This window comes from Bombus vosnesenskii, unplaced genomic scaffold (genome assembly GCF_011952255.1).
Source record: "Bombus vosnesenskii isolate JDL3184/JDL3185 unplaced genomic scaffold, Bvos_JDL3184-5_v1.1 scf7180000013266, whole genome shotgun sequence".
Lineage (NCBI taxonomy): Eukaryota > Metazoa > Arthropoda > Insecta > Hymenoptera > Apidae > Bombus > Bombus vosnesenskii.
In genome coordinates this window covers 3547594-3567900 of record NW_022882926.1, presented here as the reverse complement: position 1 = coordinate 3567900, position 20307 = coordinate 3547594, and the positions used below count along the sequence as shown (strand labels likewise).

At 38.6% G+C, this 20307-nt stretch overlaps 1 long non-coding RNA gene across 1 annotated transcript; it reads left to right on the top strand.

Moving 5' to 3' along the window:
• Positions 1 to 9108: 9108 nt before the first annotated feature.
• LOC117243630 lies at positions 9109 to 11076 on the top strand. Its single transcript, XR_004495484.1, has 2 exons — positions 9109 to 9430; positions 10458 to 11076. It is a non-coding gene; the product is annotated as an uncharacterized LOC117243630 (long non-coding RNA).
• The last annotated feature ends 9231 nt before the right edge of the window (positions 11077 to 20307 follow it).

Sequence of the window (20307 nt, the reverse complement as noted above, 5' to 3'; positions counted from 1 at the left end):
TATCGTAGTCAGCCGCGGAAGATCAGAGAACCGACGAGTAATTATCCTCGAAACGGAAACACACCCTGATCCTTGGGTCCTTCTCCCTGACGCTAGTTGGTGGTCCCGCGTGCACATTAACGGCATGTGTGCCGAGTGCGTGCGACGTGATTGATTTGCTCGGCGTGTGGCTAACTTGAATCAGACCCGCGGGTTGAGTTGCACACTTGCAAGAGTGAAACACACGCGTGGTTCGTGGGGATAATCTTGAGAATAGCAAGAGTTCGGGAGGATTGCGTTTATTTATTCACGAGCTCGATTAGTCGAAATACCTATAATTGTTATCGATCAGTGGATACGCGTTAGGGTGGAGCATATTAAATGTTTTCATTACATAAAGCTTGAACTCTTTCATGACCAAAATTATTTATATGTACTTTAACAAGCCATTAATGAATTATTGACTAAATTAATGGTAAATTTAGTTAATCAAAATAATGATTCATTATCTTTTCCAATGATCTGAAATTAGAAGATTCTTCGAACGGTATTTTCACAGTTTCTTTATTCTAAAGTGATTTGTTGCCCGTTCAAAAATAGTCCACGAGATTGTTTGTTGATTCTATATGGATCATCTAATTAATAGTTTTTAGGTGGATTAGATAATTAAAGAATGTAATATTGACAGTCGATGGCAACTGAGTTTAGAAATTTACCGGATAATAGTTTATAGACAAAGGATAATTCATTACCGCTGATAACATTTTATATTTGAATTTCACCGACGTAATATTATTTACCCTGCATTAGTATTCGCTAGTGGAACCGATTAAGACTTTAAAGGTAATGTTTAATATTCCCTAACTTTGTTTTGCGAATGGAAGAGCGCAATTTCATTGCGACGCTATCGAATACCCTACACCCGAAGATGACAAGAAGTTTCGAGTTTAAACGATGCAACAACTTCCGAGTTTCGTCCGTGCAAAAATCATTTAGGTAACCGCCGCACCGTCGCGTCGTTTTACCTCACTGCTTCTTCTAATGATAGGTATAAAAGATATCGCGAGACCAGCTGGGAGATTAGATAGTATTAAAGCATTCTCAAGCGGTAAATTCCGTATTCCTTTTACTCAGCGAAGGCAAATTCCGGTGTTCGTCAAAGGTAACATTTTGCGTGAATGAAGTCTATGAATAGATAGACATATTCTTAATAACACATATCAGCTTTTAGAGATTTATGTAAAATGCGAATTATACGTAAATTACGAATTAAATACTGAGATTCATGGATCGCTACGGATGATATGATTGTTTTCAGTGAAGCAGAAAAAGGGTCGTAGTATTACTTAATACATCATTCACCAGTTAATATTTGCCTCATAAGTAAGACACAAAACATGAAAAGATGTGCTTCCCGACGACTATCTACGCTTTTTATGGTTAAAGTACAGAATGCGAATAAAGAGCAGGACGGTTAAAGCAAAAAGTCCCCTTCTAAAGTTTTTATGACTACAATTCTGATTCTGATTGCTGCAGATCTCTTTTCTCATTTATATATGTTAATTACTTTGTAGAAGGATAATTTTCAGTGCAATACGTTTTATAATTTCTACATTTGAAGATAACTGTTAGCGCATATTTTTGGAACGTATACGAGAATGATAATGATTGTAGACGTAATTACAAATGCTTGTAATGAATGAAAATGAGTTTGAAACTTCTATTGGAACATTTGAAAATATATACTAATGTGTTTGAAGGTTGTATTTGGAACTGAAGAAAGTTTACCAAAACTGTGTGGTATCATTGTATGATAATATATCACTCGTTGCCCAGTTACCGACAGCAGATAACGTATATGAGACCTGGTAATTGGCATAGTTTTCTAAAAATTAATCTTTACATTGCTTCTTTACTTTGTTCTTATATCAGTTAATTAATCTTTGGAAAGCGGTGCTAAGCTAAAAACTAGGCAAACAGTCCAGGTTCCAATCCAGGTTCCGATCCAAAATTCTTTTAGAAACTTTTTTAGCAGTCTAAACTGAAACGACAAACTCGTAGGATGCCGTGGGATATTTCAAGGACATCGTGGCAAAAACGTGTCTTAGTTTAAATTAATTATAAAGTAGATATACGTAGGCCATAATCTATGTTTTATTGCATATTCTTTGTAATAAAGTATGATCGTTTCGTGAAAAATGGATATTGGTGCATCCTTACTTTTCATTTTTAACTCGCATCGTTTGTTTTAAGCCTTAGTTTTAATATAATTGTGAAGATCAAGTACTTAATTGATGTATGTATTTACCCACAGAAGTAAAATTTTGGTGATCTTTTAGTCTTTTCATTCCTTTTTGCTCTGTTCATTGGTTTTTCGCTTTTTCCATTGGACGTAATTTGTCCTTTTAATTTACCGATAAATTGTGTTGACTGTATGTCTGATTGTGAGTCACACTATCTATATTTCATAATATAGTATAATTAATAATTGATTTGAGAACACAAAGATTAAAATATGAAAAATTAAAAAATTTACATTTTTATATTTCAGATATATGGAATTACAATTTTGTTTGAAACTAATTAAACGAATCATTTAACTATTATTGTACAATAATTTATTATTTTGATAGTGTACAATGCTTTCTGAAGTATTGTAGAAGGATAGAATTCTATATTTCGTTGTAATTATAGGATATCTTGTTTTATATTTTATTTATAATTTTATAGAAGACTTTAGTTGTAATTCAAACCAGTACTACGCTGCTTCGATAACGTCGCATACAACACGAAAATGGAATGGTAGGAGAGGGTAGGTAACCCCCAAAAACCTAGAACTCAAAAAAGCAAAAAGCACTGAACTATTCCTGCCTCGTCCGTGGTTTTAATTCAAACTACTATTATATTCAATCGATAACGTCGCATGTGACATAAAAGTGGTAAGGGATCAAGTGACCCCCAAAACATGGAACACAAAAAAGTATTACATGTTACGTCTATTCTGTACTTAGTCAATGAAATTACGATCATAGATTACCCTTTGTTATCCCACGAACTTAACTCCTCTATCATTTTCGTTTCACATGCGACGTTATCGATTCAGTATAGAATAAGACTATAGCACTAGTGGTTGGAATTAAAATTATATGTAGCTATGGAATTAAAACACCCCAATGAATACTTTAACTACCTACATAGGACATTATGCACAAAAATTTATTCATTCAAAACACTAAACAAATTTCTAACAACTGCCTATTACCCATAAACATAAACCTGACTTGACTTAAAAATAGCCTAACTTCCAAATCGTCATAATCATAAATTTTATTCAACTTAAAGATACCTCCTAACTAATTCTACATTTAAGTTAACTTGTCTATCAAAACTCTAAAAATTTTTGTAAGTCCTACCTCAATATCTAATAATATATCTAATATATCTATATCTAATAATAAAATATAATATATCTAATAATAAAAAATAATATATCTATATCTAATAATAATATAATTAAGGAAAAAAGATGTTAATGTAATTGATGTTGTATGGAATGAAAATAATTTTCAGGATATTGAGATTGTGCACTTCTTTTCATTGGTTCTATAAAAGGTTTTGGAACAAAATTCAAATTCCAATTAGTTTAACTAAATCTCAAAGTTCTTTAGAGCCTACAAAAAATCTAAGAGTTTCTTATTATAAATCCTACTTGTACAAAAACCTAAAGATTTATACAAACTACCCAAATGAAAATCTGAAGATCTAAAGACCTAATTAATGCAAAAAAGGAAGAAGAATGGATGCTTTTTAGGATATAAGACTTCTTCCAATGATCTCAAAATATTTTATCCATTTTCTATAATTAAGCCTCATTATAGATAAAAGAATCAAATTACCAAACATCAAAATCAAAATATTCTAAATGTGAAGCAATCTGAATTTGAATTTAATCAGAAATTGAAAATTTGGTTTAAATACTACAAAATGAAAGAGGAATTGACTAAAACCATATGGCTCTTAAGAACCAAACAACTTTACATTGAAGTACACTTTATGTAATTTCAATTATTTCCATATAATTTGAATGTTACTCAACCATATATTTTGAGTATTGGGTATTTAATAAAATTATTTAAAAATGATACAAGTTTTAAACAATACGACAACAAATTAAAAGTGTTTGTCAGTATCAAATAAATACCAGCAGTATTTTCAAAAACAAACGCTCTGGAATCAAGGAGTGCTGAAAAAAGACACTAGCCAGAAGGGCCATTCACTTGATATAAACCCGAGCAAACTATGAGTGAAACAACTTCTTCGTTTCGTAATACTAATTTATTAAATTCAGTTATAAAATAGAAAATTTGAAAAATAAATCACGAAGAGTGCTTCATCTCACTTGCAATAATAATTTACCACTGAAAAAAAAAAGAAAAAAATACAAAATTCCCGGAAGCTAACACCACATAAGGATGTGTTAATCATTTCACGCAACGCTAGTAAATGCTAATCTATGCACTCGTATTAAAATATACGCAACACTAATGACGGGAGATCTCAATGCAACCGAATGGGAGATTGCTGATATACGATCACTTTCGTGCAACTATATCAGCTGCATCAAGTGATCCAAAAGACTGTTCGTCAGTTTCAGTAGGAAGATATTCGCGCACTTTATCAACGCAACACTAATGAAAGAAACCCGACCATTCATCGACGCAACGCTAATTGTAAAAATAATCAAGACGGCCGCGATTGAATAATTATCGCAACACTAATTCTTCGAAATAAATAAAATAAAATTAAATTAAATTAAAATTACTATTTCTGAATAAATTATTGTAAAAGCTACTTCAATTACTCGCAATAGGCAAAATTCGCAACATTACAGAATTAATTAATATTCAAATACAGAATAAGTGTATTCTAATATAACACCATAGGATTCTAATAACTGATAATAAAAAGTGATAAGAACAACCGCGGCATCTTATAGTTCGCAACGCTAAAGCAAACACTAATTCAATCCGACATTACCACTCTTTCGCAACTCTAATTTATAACGCGAAATTTTAACTAGTTCGCAATTCTAATTCACACCGATATTAATCATTCGCAACACTAATAAAAAAACCGCGATTTGCCCAATATAGTGATGAGCCGACATGTAAATCAGCCAAAAAGATACTACATACTACTACTATAAATACTAAACAAGAGCATAGTGACAAAATGATAATAAAAATGACTTTCCATGCTCTGGATAATCCAGAGAATGGAATGCCATTAGTAGTTGCCCTCTTCTATGGCAATTGCCGGGCCTCTTCGGCTTGTAGCCTCTTCTTTCTTTGAGCGCAATGCTCGCTAAAACTTAAATCTAGGCTCGAGACTTTCTAATCACAAACCAAAAAATAACTTACAAAGATGAAATAAAAATATAAATCACGGATACTATTCCCCGTGCACATGGATGAGCAAGGATCATAGTGGTCGTTGCCCGTTCGCATGTGCATGCTCGAGCATACGTTCGTTTCGAAAACTTTTCGCGATCACATCCGCGAAATTCGAAAGATCGATGGTCAAAGACGAGTTTTTCTACTTGTGCCAGCTTCACCGTCAATTTTTCAAATGAAATTTCCTGAAACAGGTTGAACCTACCCGACCAGAGACTGTGCCAACCTGCCCGGCCCTACCTACTTATAATTAACATTCACACCAGAAAGTATACTACCTATCCTACCTAGTCCTATATTTAAAAAGTGGCAAAACAAGCACACCAACACATTCGCTCCACGGTTCTCACACATAACCCGGGCGCAAAAGCCTACACTAGAGAGAACGTCCCGGGACGTCTTCGACACCCGAGTTTGGCACACAACTTTCACACTCTAATTTACGTACGTACCATTTTACTGAAATCAACTGACGATAAATAGCGACCATTGCGTAAAATACGATAAAAATACGTATACTCGTACGTCTTAATTTCAATTAGAAATAGATTTACAATTGAAGAAATAGATTGCATTTTCTAGAGAAGTAACGTTATTTGAACAAATGATATGAGATTTGATACCATTGTTTTGTAATTTGAATATTATTGTAGAATCAATAGTGTTATTATCTATATTAATATTTGTGATTTGCTTGAATATTAATAAGAACCGAAACGACGCAACTCCACAGCCTAACCACACACACACACACACAATGTGGAAATTACGTCGTGCACGATACATTAACTATCGTCAGTCGCTAATAAATTATTGAATTAATGGTCATCGTGCCCATTGCCTTTCTTTCACCCAAGTAGCACCTGGGCACGTGAATGAGATCCTGACAATGGTCACGGAAGGGGTTAAACCTGAAAATCCTGAGCTAGAAGATGATTAGTACTTATCTGTTTTGTATGCATCTAACGCACTATTGTTCTGTCATTTTGCATTTATTCATTTTATTTGAAATTATTCTGAATCTAATATTAATTTACTGAATTTAATAATGCAATAGATTATTGAGATTCTAATGTTGCAGAAAAAGTAGACAGCGAACACAGAATTTATTTGTGAATGAGGACATTAAAACAATCTTAGGCGATCCCTTCATCAAAGCACATTTCCGGAATCACGAAAAAATGTTCAAAATTTGCTGCTTTGAGTTCAGAATCTACCTGCCGCGAAGTTTCTTCTTGCACATAAAAAGATACATTTTTGTACGGAAAGAATTGGACTTTAATATTTTTACAACAATGAAATTATTCAATATATTATCATGAAACAAAAGATGAAATAAATTACTTATTATAAAAATTATTTTTGATATGTACTGTCATCATTGTAATTACAATTTTTATTGCAACGAAGTCGAAGGATATCCGACTTCTCTACTGCAAAATAATCTATTCAAGTAATTTCAGTATTTATTATTTATTAAAATACTATTCATATTTTACTAATACGCGTACTTATATCCGAATGAATAAGTCTCTTTTTTATAAGTAATCATATTAAGTATATTCTAATCTTACAAGTAATTGTATTAAATAGATTTTCAATCATAGATACTCAAATTAATTATTATTATTAGCATATAATCATACATAAATGGTTAATCGATTATTAACATTTCATTAACGTCATTCGTCTTAATAAAAAACATGATATGCAAGAAGGCCTATCCTGAACTAATAAATAAAACATATTAAAAGTCATTATGTATTATCACTCACGAGTATAATAAATACCCGCGGTCGCTATGCTCGTAAAAAGTTCTACGTAATACAACCAGTCACCCGTGTCGATTCGGACCTTTCATCCTACGACATGATTGAGTGACCGGAGGGACAAAAATGCATGCGACTCACGGTTAGATGCGAAGAACGATGTCATCAATGTTGGAGTAGCCCAGAAAAAGCCATCGTGAAGGCCGTCACCAAGGAAAAACCATCAAGCCCTATGGTGGAAATACAGGCTTTGAAATATCTGTAACGAAACATAGAATATTACAATTTATTCTTAAGGACAAAACCTTTTTGTTTATTAATGTAATAAGCAAAAGTAAAGATTTTTAATCAGATTTTACTTCTTGACTAATTAATTACGTTTAAGGAAAAATACAAGAAATAGAGTTAACTGAAGTACGATACTTACATTGTTGGCCTTTGAAGCACTATTAGATGATCTCCACAGAACAGGAAGAAATAGAAATTGTAGAAACCTTTAATGAAATACTTAACATTATAATTTATTCTTAAAACAACAGTGTTGATTATTTCATATATTCAAGATAATGAAACACAGAATTCTACTTAGAATTCTAATAACAATCAAAATTGAAATTCTAATACACTCTAATTACTATAAGAATTGAAACCTCTAACATAACAATTTGAAATTTAGATTTTCAATTCAATATTGAAATTTTAAGGTTTCATTCGAATAAGTTTTAACAATAATTCAAGCAAAACACAAGGAATATATTAAATTGTTGCAAAATACATGAAAATACTTACATTCTTGAGCTCCAGAAGAAGCTATGTCTTCTTGAACACTGACTTTAACATCGCGAACGAATATTTAAAAAAAAACATATATATATTTTAAAAAAAAGAAAAATAAAAGACTATTAACCTGCCCGTTTAAATAAACCGACGAACAACCACTGATTCTAATTTCGCGTATAACTATTATAATTAGTATTAATAAAAGGTATTATATTCTGAGAAATATTGAAATTGCAATTCCGAAATAAACACTGTCTCTATTAATCGCATTGCGCGCGATTGCAAATATTCTCTTAAAGTAGAACTGTGTTAGTATTGGGGGAGGGAAGGATTTGCGGAGGAATAGAGAAGAAAATAAAACATGTTTACATATTTACGTTTTGCCCTCTAGCGAGTGTTTGTTTTGAAAAGTATTGCTGTTTTTATGAAGCTATCAAGAGGATGTATGAATAAGCATAAAATATTATTTGTGAATTTTATAAAACATCTCTAAACTGAACACTGACGAATATTGTAAATGCAATTAATTGATTTCGAGGACTATACCGTGACTGCGTGTTACTGAAGGCGAAAATATGTCTTGCAGTGATAAACTATATCACATTTTATAAATACTCGAAAATCTGTGTAACATATCAAAACTTCCTTGGCAAAAAACTTGCTTAAAGAGCACGATAATATTACGCGCCAAAAGCTGAACGTATTGTAATGGCGTCGTCTTTAGAAAGAATAAAAATTATTGTTGAAAGCGTGCAGATGGCACTACTATAGAAAATTTGCGCGGGATATGCAGCAAATTATATGCATAAAATCTAGTCAATCATGAAAAGTTGACAAATTGGCTATTAATCATTATAGAGTCCAAACCACGCTATTTTGAATTCCCAGTTGTTGTCTCGCTATGATCTAATAACCTGTACAAAAGAAAATCACCAATTTAAAACAAATGTATAATATTCAAACAACTAAACTAAAACAATAATAGACTTTAAATTCTACCTCAAAAGCTGATAGTATATACAAGCTACCGATAATTCTAATAACTGAACACACGATCGAGAAGAAAGAATAAAGAAGAATTTGAAATACTACTTAATTTTGTTAGAATAAGCTAATTAAATTAATAAGTGAACAAACGTTAGTAGAACAAACCTAATAGTAGTATGTAAAGCGGTATAGAAGTAGAAATATATATTACGCAATTAACACGTCGCGCACTACGTAAATTAATACATCTTAACGTCACGATTTTCGACACCTGAATGACGCCCCCCGCGGCCCGGTTCGCCTTGCACGTTTCATAAGGGTGGGGATGAATGTTTATCCCGCGGTAAATCGACCGTGCCCGAATCAACAAATTCTTGGAAAACTCGCTTGATGTGGTAAGAAATGTTTCCAACTACGAAGTTATCATGTTACACGTGGAAGGAAGGAAGAGGAAACAAACACGTGAGTTCGAAACGCATATATGTAAATACGTATTAGTAGAGCATTTGTCGAGTATGAAAATGAACAGAAAAAATGATATTTTTTAACATTTCCATATTTAGAAAGCTTAATTATTTTTGCATATATAATATTGATTTACTGTAGATAAATTCCATTATCACTTTAAAATTTTAACATAATTTTATATTAGAAAGTAAAACAGGGTTGTGTGAAAATACATTAGGGTTACATATATTTAGAATTGAGTTATGAAAATTATAAATTGTTATAAAATATTATCACAGACAATCGTTTGAGATATTATAGCAGATATTATAATTAAACGTTTTATAAAAGAATTTCGGAAAATCTTTAATCATTACAAATTGAAATATTATTCAACATTATCGATTAAATATAGAATAAGACAACAACACTCCTAGTGGTTCAAACTAAAACTAAATGTTGCTACAAGGTAAGGACAGACTGTGTGACAGAAATACGTTACAATACCGACACAGAACGATAAAACATAAATCTAAATTACCTACAAAGCTGTCAGAAAATGAAACAAATAACAGTATGCATATATGTATTCCGTAGATTTATGAACTGAATGTACATATCTCCTTTAAATTTAGCTAACAGCGCATTTACTAATAAAATTTCGTTTTGCAATAAGTGAATCAATATTAATCAAAATATGTACAAATTAATCTTTCTGAATAAAACCACTAATATTATAAGGATTCTAGCATACAAGAGAAGCTTTCTACTACGTTATCTGTATCTATTAATTATGCAGTCCTATTTTATTTCCAAAAAATTTCTACAAACAATAATAGAAGGAAACAACAAGCGTTCCATTAAAATCAATTGTTCTTCTTTATTGTCCAGTGATTCCATTTTAAGATTACCTCCGATCTATCGTAGTCCTTTCTGAATTAACAGTTAATGAAAAAAGGGCGAACTGAAACGTGAGAAACCGCGCTCTCTTACCGGAGCACGGCGATCAAAGTACTTTAATTAAGAGCATCTCCATTCTCAGGTACCGGAGGGCCCCGTCTCCCTTCGCTCTCCTCTTTGACTTTAAGTCAGTACACCGTGGAAAGGAAGGATACTTAGGAAATCAGCGTTACGAAGTAAAGCCAACAGAGCGTGAAGAGGGGTCCTACGACACAGGATGTTCTCCTACCTTCCGTGTCGTTCGCACTCCGAGCCCCCCTACCGTAAAATCGTCTATTCGTGGAAAGATACTGACAGTGCCGTTCGAAACAATGCTACGTGCCCATAGTTATCTACGTGCGAAACACCCCGATCCACCGTGCTCCAGACAACACCAGACAGTAGAAAAACTAATTTTACTCTTTCCCCTGGAAAAAGAACGAGACGGGAGGTGTTAACAACCGAGACATCTCCGTTCCATTCTCGTTTGACCTTTTCATCAAAGAATTTTCTAATTAATAAGTCGAAACAAAAGACGACCGTGCATCGTGGCATGAATAGAACAATTATCAACGTGCTTTAAGCACCACACAATATGTCATTAAGCCTTCCTGGCAGCTTTTATTCCGTTCAAGCTGTTACATGCGGGTCGTAACGGTACCGTCCAAATTAGGCGACCGTTGCGCGAGCGTACACTCTAATAAACGCGCTTTTTGTTAATATCGGCCGTCTTTCCTCATCGCGAACCGTGACTCCTCACGGACACGGTTTGCTGGTGCCCATTACCGGAAACAGTAAATCGTTTCCTCCTAAATTACGAAGGCGAGAAACCGCCGCCGCCTTGATCCCGTCCTATAGATTACCACTCGGAAGAATCTGTTTACAAGTCGTACCTTCTCCCGCTTACGTTCGTCAAATATCATCGAAAACGGTATATCGTCGCGATCGAGAGTATTCGTTATAGTTTACAATAGAATTTGTTAGTATGGGAAAGAATTCTTTTCAATTACAATTGCAGATTCACGGCGCGAGCCAAGAAATATCGCGGCGATGCTCACGATAATCGACGTTGTAACGCGCGCGTTCCACGCTCCTTCGCCATAATGGCGGCGCCGCGGCGGTAAAACAATTCCCGCCGAGCATTCCATCAAATTCCTACAAAGAAGCTCCAGGAACTAATAATTCTCTTCCTGGACGTTGTCAGGCTATGAAATTCGTATGAAAAAAAGAGATCTAGATTATCACGGGGGAAAACTGTTCTTGTCAGGGAAACGTGCATGCCGTGTCAAAGCCGTGTTTCGAGGCACGAGCTATCGCGAGTCGCTTCGGTACCCCCGAGTGGGTACGCGGGTACTTGACGAGATATAAAAGAAGAAGAACACTTGGGAGGAAAAAAGATCGAAGAACGAAGGTGCACGCAAAGACGTGGAAAGGAACAATGACTCGCGGTGGTAGCGGCGTTTATAGGGCCGTATCGACCGACAGTGGGGTGAGTTGAGCTCGTAATTAGTCATAGTGCGATGCGCTAACAGCGGCACTCTGCAAGAGTGAGCCTCGCTCGTTCGTTCTTTCGTGCTCGATGCTCCTACCGCTGCGACTCTGGGACGAACCTCGGAAGCTCGGCTAAATCATACACAGGGTGACTCGAAATTACCTGACAATTCCTCAGAATACGTTCCTTACAGTTTTCTTTAAACGTTTCTTCCTCTTTTGTTGTTATCTGATTATTGAGCGAGCGCACGAGAGATAAGGATCGTGATAACTTTGCAGCGACGATTGTTTGATGCTTCTTCGTAACTTTGTGTAGGTACTTTGAGTTATAGTAGATACTACGAGGTGATTTAAGAAGAGTGGAAATGGTATTTTATTACTCTGCGACAGATGCTAGCTGCAAAATACTACAAATAGGACGATCAGAAGGCCCGTGGTGTACGTATAACGGAAAACGGCAGTTGCATCTGTCGCGAAGACCTGATTTATGCTCATCGTAACTAACGGATCACAGGAAATTTCATAATTGCGTAGGTAGCTCGCGAATCTTAGTCGCGGATTCATCCTCCACGTCGCCGTCTTTTTAACGAGATCCTGTTATTGCAACAAAGTGACTACATCGTTAACAGATTAGCTATCGACGTGCAAATTGTATGAATAATGGCTCTAAAATAAAATTTGAAAACTCTTTCTCTGTATTTAGCGGAAAATCAAATAAAATATTCTCAACGCTTCCTACAAACATAACATAGGCGAAAAATAATTTTATCAAAGTCAGTGTAATACGATTGACTTTTCCATTAAACGTTACTTCACCACATAATTGCGTTGAAGACTCTCCTTCTGAAAACTTGTCATCGAAGACAATAATAGTGTCAAGCTTCTCGATTTTCCAACTTATTTATAGACCGTAGAACTCATCGTCGATTCATAGACAAGGAACGTTCTCTTTTAGGTTCCATTTTTTCCCACCGCTTTCCTGTGTTTCTCGTTTCAAGAACACCCCGTAGACGTGCACCTGCAACATGGTAGACACCACCAGTTCGTTTCATCGTGCCTTAGCTACAGAGGGTTGCAGCCACGGTGGTGTACAGTACGTTCGCGGCAGAATCTGAAAAAGGGAAGGTGGTAATCGTGAGGGAAGAGGGAATGGTCTACGGAATGGGAGAAAAGGAGAGACGAAAAGCGGCAGAGCGAAGCCACAGGCGGCCAGCCGTGTCTCCGGCGAACTCGGTCGGCAGCTCTCTTGCCAATCCTGGCATTTCCACTTCTATGTGTGTTTATGCACCTCTAACGTGCCCGTCGTACCCATCGACCATGGGCTCCACTTACGTCGCGCACACATCACGCGCGATATGTGTTCTACCGGCGAACAAATGACGGTACGCTGACCTTTTCCTCGCTAGATAGAAAGCACGCGTCGGAAAAATCGTTTCTAGGCGCTACTTCCTACGTTTTGAATTAATTGGGAAATAAACCGAGAATAATTTTTTGCAAGTAAGAAATGGAAAGCTTTCGGAAGATTGGCGAGGTTTCGTGTGAAAACGAAGGAGAGACGTTTCAAGGGTCGTATGCTAAGAACGTTACTTGCTCTAATTTTATTCGATAATAGATAATGTATTTTGCACATCTACCACCTATGATACTTGCTTAAACTCTACTTACATTAAAAATTTTACTTTTATTATCTGTTGAACTTACACTATGAAATTTATGACGCTATGTGACCTATGTGTTATAACATAGACTTTAGAAGCGTATAAATGTTGTTGCAGAATTTTTATCGAAAAATTGATGACTAGAATTCATTACACATAGTAACGCGAGTGATTAGCATTAGGATATCTCTTCGGTGTTAGAGAATTTTCAAGAGATCTAGTTCTTCAAAGATCGATTTCACGTAGAAACATATCAAACTGCAGAATCTTAAAAATTACACCAGGGATTTTCTTCGATCGGTAATGACGAGAGGTAGTGCGGATCGTGGCTGTGATTCGACGATGTAGCTGCTAGGTATTACTAGTACGGTTTGCCAGGTCTCATCAATCGAAAGCATCAAGCGAGAGCCGGTTTACTGACAAGATTAAGATATGCCACGGCCGCGAGCGTCGTAATTTGTAAGAAGGAACCCCGTAGACACTTTGGTTATGACGATGAACCGAGATACGTATCTGGAAGCTGCGTACATCGATCGAAATTATTTGCGTTCTCTGCTATGAATATAAAACTATTATAGAACAGCTAAACACATCCTCTGTGTATAGAAATAAGCGAGCATTTTTTCAGAAAGTATTTTTCATATTGCGTGCTTTCTGTAAATTTGTACAAACTTAAAATTCTCTACAAATGCGTAAAATATCTGCAGTTCGCTAATAATAACATCTCCTAACTAACAAATGAATTCGAATCGAATAAAGATATTGGAAATCTGAACTATGAGTTCTATTGCATGACGTACAAAGATAAACAATTGGTTGGAACCTATTGAATAAAGCTGACGGAAGCACAGCGTGTCAAGTAAAGCGATTTCTTTTTCCCGTGGTTCTTTCTCTGTCTTATTTCGCAGCTGTGGGCTTCACCTGCGAAACGGTCCGTTGCCTGTGAGCCACCGCCACTGCAGGTCTTACCTGTTGAAGCGAGCCAAACACCGCGCCATCGTCGTCCAACACCTGTTACGAAGAGCTCACAGCTCTGAGTCAGGTTTTCCCTCGACTACCAGGTCGTCGAATATCGACGAGTCAAACAAATGTATCATAATCACCTCGGATGTTGTCGCTAACGCCACGAATTATTAGATACGTTCTGAAGGCACTTGCAGACGTTTATACCGAAGAGACCGGTGCGGTGTCTCGCTATAAATACGCAGCAACATGCTACGAAGTGTTAACGCGCTACATAACTGGAGACAATCGAGGGATCGTGTTTCTCAACTATTTGTGAAGGGACTAACAACCTTAGATAGGAAATAGTACGGTGAAACAGGGGACGAAACGACCCTTTATCTCGTAGTATCAAATTATGTTTATAATCTAGATCGTGGATTAAATTTTATTCGATGAAACTTACAGCTTCAATTTTATTCTAGCCTAGTTTTAACTCCGAATTCCAAATTCCAGAACAGCGACTACAAACTGCGTAAAATATTTCAACGTTTTACTTTAGAAATAACTACATCTTCGTACATGAAAAAATCATAAGATACTACTACCACTCAAGCAACCTGTTGAAAATCCTTTTATTCGGAACCAATTTTTAAACGAAAGCAAATTGAAATAGCGAAGAAAGATATCTGCGTAACTGAAGGGTATATTTGTCCAGGGATTTCAGCAGTACGATCGTTGGGTCAGGGTCGAGAACCAGCACGATAGTCGACTTCCGTCAGCCCGTACAGTCGACAAAGAGGAATTTGTAATGCGGCGGAAATGTTATTCCCAGAGGGGTAAGCGCTGTAAACGTGGCCGTCACGTACGTGGCTGCTCACACAAAGTACAAAAAAATATTCTCTGAAAAGCATAATGTACCAGTGGATTTCGTTCGTTTCATTTCGTTTCGTTTCGTTTCGTTTCGTCCTGAACGGCACGCCAACGAAGGCATACGCATCGTTTAGCATTCAGAACGTATCGCTTTAAGGTCATAAAGAAATTACAGCGATCCAAGCTACCCGCCACCGGCCACCGATTCAAGAATGAGGCGAACAGAAGGATTCACGGTGAGAACTGATATTATTTACAGATACGACAGGCAGAAACTCGTCGAGCCCTAAATTAAAACAACGAGAGACGCACTCGCCGTTGAGTCCTTTCCTACGTGCTACACTCAATCAGTGCAGAAGATGAGGATGGGTGTCAAGGATTCTTATCTTGACGCCCGTTAAAAGATGTACCAAAGAAGCGGTAGACAGCGTTCTCGTGGTTCCACACACAAGTTCTTTTGACCGTACCGGTACCAACGAAAACCGAGAGAATGCTCGGTCACTTTTCGGAGCCGCGGCCACGGACTATCTGATAAAAGATAGTCGTTAGATAAAGCGACCATCAGACTCTCTGGGAAACCAGTTTTTCGTACGTAACGATTATAGGCCGACGAATCAGATGACGTGAACTTGCGAAGATAACTCACGCTCGGTACCGTCGTTTCTCTTTCCACGGTTGCATTGTCTTGTGGAGCAGAAATCGGGGTTAAGCAAGAGGTAAAGGTTGATCTTTATGCATCGTTATAACAGATACTCGCAGATGATTCTCTGTAAAATTCTCCTAGAGATAGAGAAATCTTTTCTTTTCCTCTCTGATCGAATTCGTTTAAAGTCGGTGGGAAGGACGCGCGTCTCATGTTGCATCTTCGAGCATTAAAGCCGCATTACCCGACTCCCGTGAGTACAGCGACCAGGTCTCGAGAACACGGAGCTCTGTTCGGCCTCTGCGATACCGGGATCACCACGGTGGCGCGATGAAAACCAGTTTCTCGTGAAAAGCGACTACGGAGCAGTCTCTTCGTACGAGGAACGATGCTATGGAGACTATAGGCCACAAGGAGACTCGGCCAGACACGATATTGCGTCTCGAATTCCCCCAACTTTATATTTATAACATCAACTGCGACTCTTCTTCTTCGTAACTCGGCATATGGCCCGATCGATCGACGCGAACCAACAACAGCAAAGAAACTGCACGAGACGAAGCACCTGTCTGAAACCTACAATGAGGGTCAAGCCGCTTTTCCTTTGGCTGTACGACGCGGCTCCGCGAATTGGCGAGCCGCCAGTGTCGCCAGGCTTTCGACGCTTCTTCATAGGCTTGCATGGGATATCCCGCATGCCGTTTTGGTGCAGTTCCAAATTGTCACGGATTAATGTACTCTCGTTTCGGGAACGCAATATCGCTAGCAACTCGAGTTTCGAATTTCTTCAAAGACCAAACACGACAGATTCTTAATACAGGTTACGGTGCATTGTATACGAAGCGTTAATACACAGCGTTCGGCATGGAGTAATTCCAATTTGACCCATTTAATTGCCCGGGTTCCAGAGTAACGAGCGAATCAACTTGCCAAGTACGACAAAGATTCGCGTATTTATTTCGACTGGCATCTTCCACCCTTTAAATCGTCGCGTTAAAAGTTCCGTGTCTTCGTGTTACGAGTTATGTAAAGCAAGACGAATTACGTCTAAAGCATTAATTCATGAAGATAACGAGGGTCAGCTGCGCGATGAAGCGTAATACGCGAGATATCCAATGGTAACCGAAGTCGTAGACGGGTACGCGGCACCGTAGTCGAAAGCAGAGACATTCCAGCGCGAATAAGCTGCATCGTTTGCTGGTTCGGTCTCGACGTCGGAGGGCAGCTTTAAGGTTTAAGCCTTCGCGGTTTAGAACGGGGCGACCGAGGAATTCGAATCCCAGCCATCTGCTCTAGCAGCAAACTCTAGTACTTAGGTGCCCCTCTCCTTACTTTCTTATATACTTTCTTCGTCTCTCTCTCCGGCCTTACTCGCCCGTTTCTGTCTCTCCTTGTCCCTCGTTCCTCTGGTATCTTCCCGTCTCTAAGGCCAGCGTTACGGTGCTGAATGTCCGGTTAATGCACCTGCGTACTCCGTGGCTCGTGAGCGGAACACCATGAAGCGAGGAGGACAGAGAGATGGAACGAAGAATAGAACACGGAGGACAATCATGGCGCTACAAGTTGCTACCGATGACGATGACGAGAGGTGGTACACGATGCCGATCCTTGAAAGATGCCAAACGAAGAAAAAGATAATGGAATCCAACACGTGAACCATGTGATCCTTCTTCTATCGTGAACCAAGGAGAGCGAAAAATGTACAAAACGACATGGCGATGAAGCGAGTACTGTGTCTTCTTTATCGAAACTAGTAACAGTCTTTGCTATATTCGCTACCGAAAGAATATAGTTAACCAGAAAAACTTTGAGCAAGTATTGGGAAAGATAAAACCAACGAGCAAGTTCTTGTTGTTAAATGTTATCGACTCCTTCCATACGTATAACTTTCATAGTTTATGCTGGTCATCGTTTCCCTCGCGATTCTTTTTCGACGATTTCAGGCTGGCCGGTCTAAATACGATAGAACTCTTTCATTTCTAATTCTTGCGTCTTCTTCCTCGATGCTTCTTCCTCCTTCCACACTGCGATCTTTGCGCAGCGACCATGCACCAATTCATAAAATCCCTGGAGCGAGCCTAAGCGCTCCACTAACTCCGTCGACGAGTCGCTGACCTCGAGATTCAGCGGTGCGCATCAGCTGCATTTCTCCATGCGCATAGACCAGTTGCGCTGCGACGGTCATGGTAATCCTCCTTCGAAGGAACTAGAAACGGCGATGCCCAAACCACGCGAAACAAGGAAATAACCACCGAAAAACAACCTCCGGTGAAAAAATCACGAGCTGCAACGCGGTCCGTTCCATGCTATCTCGGTTTAGCCATCCATCGATGGGCAACTATGCGAGCGATAATTAAAAAAGAGTACCGTAACAGTCTGGTCGACTGTTCGTTCCGAACGGAATCTCTGCAAAGTGTCGTTGACCCACCTTCTAGCGATGATTTTGTTCCATATAGAATATATTGAATAAATTCAACTTGACCAAGATTGATCAAAGGACGAGTAATTAGCGAGAAGTATTTATCATTCCCCCGTTTGTACGCCGCGAAAGGATACAAGGAGAATAATCCCTATACACGTAGTGGTAATTACAAGGGGGTAATTACCGTGTTGGTAATTTGATAAAACGCGCGAATAGAATCGCACGGTGAGAATGGATCGGAACGGAGGATACTCGTTCTCGTATCTCTTTCGGGACATTTAATGGCAAGTCCTTTTAACGCTGAATAATAACATCGTGCACGAAAGGGAACAGTGATGCGAAGTCGCTAGTGTCCAGATAAATGAGCGAGGCGAACCGACCAAGTCCACAGAAGGACACGGGTTATGAGGGGGAAAAAAATGAAGGATTACCTGTCGCAATCCGTGTCCATCGCGGTCTTTGCATCGCAGAGGTTCTTGGCTCTGTTCGAAGCCACCGTGTAAATTCTATCAAAGTCTATCTTACTCTACGCCGGGCTACGATCATACCCCACTCCAGCACGACTACACGTGAAAAGTCACGCTCTGCTGGATTCAGGTATAGTTAGTCTCTAATATACTGGGTGACTGTTCGTCTACCATTTGCAATCGAATCGCGAGTAAAGCCGAACGTACGAACCGTTTCTCGATTTGTTTATTTATCGTGACGACAATTTCCCTCGATCGAGGATTTTGTCAATAACGTACAAAATATATGTATGTATAAACCTAATAGACGAAGATTGTCGGAGGTATTATACGGGTAATTTTAAAGTAGCTCGTACGATCGGTAAAACGTTTCATGGAGAACCGAACGGCTCCGGTTCAATCACGCGATCGACATTTTATTGAGAACATAAACGCGCGGAGCGGGCGTCGTTAAATAAACCGTGGAAACGCATTCCCACGAGGTACGGATGGAATCGTTGGAGCGGCAACGTATTATGGTTCGGTGCACGTGAAATCATCGGTACCACGTAAATCGTCCGCGTTATTAATACCGCGCTACTAATACGACACAAATCCCATTTCAATTTAAAAAATGATCGTTTCGTTTCCAATTTTTTGCTTCTCTTCTGAAGACGCCTGTATTCTGAACCGTGGAAAACCCTCGTGCAAAAATACAACGCTCTCGAAGTATCTCTAAAATAAACTCCTCCTCCCTGCCTAGTTTCGAGTATATAGAGATCTTTATGCGGTACATCCAATTTTTCTGGTCGACGAAACACGACATCGACGAAATATAAAAAAAAAGAAGGATAAAAAGAGCAGAGAGAAGAACGATCTAGAGAACAGTTTGACAAAAATCCGGCGGGCCGGTGCCACGTGCCCGAAACATCGGCGCCATTCGATCATCCGCACCGCTTCACCGGAAGACCATACCCGGACCCTTATTTCTCGATCACTCTGTACGCGTATACGTGTGTATACCCCGTGCACACAGGCTACGGGACACAGCTTTTGCTATGCTGTTGGCCTATTCGTTCATTCCGAGCTGAGTCACACACAACACCACCACACCAAGTTTCTCTCCTTCGTTTCTCTCCCACCACCTTTTTCCTTCCCCTCCGTTCGTTCTGGCTGTACTTCCCCTCTTTCCCCTTCGACCCCTTCCCGACGAAATGTTAACCCTCTCCACCACGTCCCTCACCTGTGGCTCGTTCCTGCGGCCGCAGGGGCCGCAGGCTGACTCCCCAGGTCGACTGACTGAGCTGACTGTCTCTACGGCTGGCTGGCTCGGCGTAGCCACCCAGCCACTCGACCAGCGAGCCACCTTCCTTCTCTTGCGTGTGTATCGCAGGTCGGCTGGAGTTTACCTGGCGTTACCTGCCAGCCTGCAGCCTCAGTTCACTCACGTCACTTCGAGCAACCGGTTCGCGGAGTCC